Genomic DNA, 1,819 nt, shown 5'->3' with positions numbered 1-1,819 from the left:
AAGATCGGGGTTTAACAGCTCATTGACAATCACAGGACTAAAGATCTGAAGGTAAATCATCTAAATTTCTCTTCAGCAAGTGACATACAAAATCTGATGACACAAAAAAGCAAATTTATTCCAAAAATTCTTTTACTCCTGATATCAAATATGGCAATGTGCTTTTGCTGACACATTCCCAAAGTTTACAATATAGTTCCGTGTTTTGCCCATTAACTACTTTTTTATCTTTTTCTTCTAACTTTAGATCTCTCCTCTTCAATGCTGATCTCAATTTCCTTCACAGCCCCATATGAACCTTTGTCCAAATTAAATACACAAACCATGAACAGGACTTCCCCTTCAATACATGCCACAATGCCACACCAAAATATCTTCCCCCTATAGGCTGGGTAACCATAGACTGCACAAATGCAATATCAAGGAGTTCGTATCCCAGTGCGCATAGGTTTTCATACACTGCGTATTTGCACACATGCTGCGGTGAGTATGTTCTCTATTAGCAAAATTCCTCTGCCTGTAAGAGAAAAATATGTCCAACAAGCGTCACTAGTTTTATGTTCTTATCAGTCACCAATAGTGTCGTCTTTCAACAACAGTGTTCCGTAAATCTAAACGTTGACAATCATTTAATTTAATTTACTATCGGTACACTTTCAGATCCAGAATGAAATATTCACTCTGCAGCGGAGGATGCGCTGATAGCAAACTACCTGGCAGATTTAAACAGTGTGGCGGACCTACACCCGAACTCCCGACAGTTGTCTTTCGTGGGCAAATACTTTAACAATTGAGATCATTAGTCGTGCTTGCATAATTCAGTTGGTAGAGCACTTGTCCCCGAAAGGCGAAGGTCCCGAATTCGAGTCTCTGTTCGGCGCGAAGTTTTAATCTGCCAGGAGGTTTCAAAATACGGTGTTAAAAATTAAAATTGGTAATCAGACAATATACCACTTAGAAACTGGAGAGTACAGCACATTGCATATTTTACCTTCATAATTTTTAGATGTGGTCTTGTTTTATCTGATTTATTGTAAAATTTTATCCATTGAACCAAGACAGTGCCGAACTTCACTGAAGAATGATATACATACCAAATATAAATAATGAAATTGCAAAATAGGAAGCAGAGAGTGGATTTTGTAGAGAATTTTAGGTCTCCTCCCCTCTCCATTTTAAGGAGAAATGTTTGATAGTACTGCTTAAACATGGGTCAAATTATAAATGAAGAAACCTGATGAATGTATGGATCCGCAAAGCCAAACAGTGTTATACATAGCACAATTCTGGGTGAAGCAATCCATATTTGCTCTATGGCAATTTGAAATCTTGCAGTTACTGAAAGGACTGCACGAGGAACAATTGCCAAATGATTTTAATCTCTTACATACTATTTTGAGTAAGCTTGGTGCAGGAATTTTCATTCAACGCTACTTTGGTGTCTCGTGTGTCAATTTTACCGCTGTATTCGTTTCTCGGCAAACAGTTAATTAACCTGTGCACTGGCGCCTAGGGCGATAGCGGCTAGCAGTGGCGGGTCACGCGGGTGTAGCTGCCCAAGAGCTTGGAAGGCAGCGGAGCACTTTTTTTCTCTCTCTGGAGCTAAGCGGTAACGCACAATTGTTAACATAGTTTTCTGTGGACTTGGACATGGCTAAGATTCTCTTGTGTAGCTAGTCTTGCAATTTATAACATACCGCCTCTTCAAGGTTTTGAAATGACTTGCGAATCTCTGAGACACACTGCATTGATTGCATACAGTTAACTACACGCCGGCCGGAGTGGCCGAGCGGTTCTAGGCGCTTCAGTCTGGAACCGC

At 40.1% G+C, this 1,819-nt stretch overlaps 1 non-coding gene across 1 annotated transcript; it reads right to left on the bottom strand.

Annotated features, from left to right (window-relative positions):
- Window positions 1-1,239: 1,239 nt before the first annotated feature.
- On the bottom strand, window positions 1,240-1,368 carry LOC126191760 (small nucleolar RNA SNORA79). Its single transcript, XR_007538472.1, has one exon. It is a non-coding gene; the product is annotated as a small nucleolar RNA SNORA79 (small nucleolar RNA).
- Between the last annotated feature and the right edge of the window lie 451 nt (window positions 1,369-1,819).

The sequence above is a fragment of the Schistocerca nitens genome, chromosome 6, assembly GCF_023898315.1.
Source record: "Schistocerca nitens isolate TAMUIC-IGC-003100 chromosome 6, iqSchNite1.1, whole genome shotgun sequence".
NCBI classification, from domain to species: domain Eukaryota; kingdom Metazoa; phylum Arthropoda; class Insecta; order Orthoptera; family Acrididae; genus Schistocerca; species Schistocerca nitens.
The sequence above is the reverse complement of the archived record's forward strand: the minus strand, read 5'-3'. Positions and strand labels throughout refer to the sequence as shown.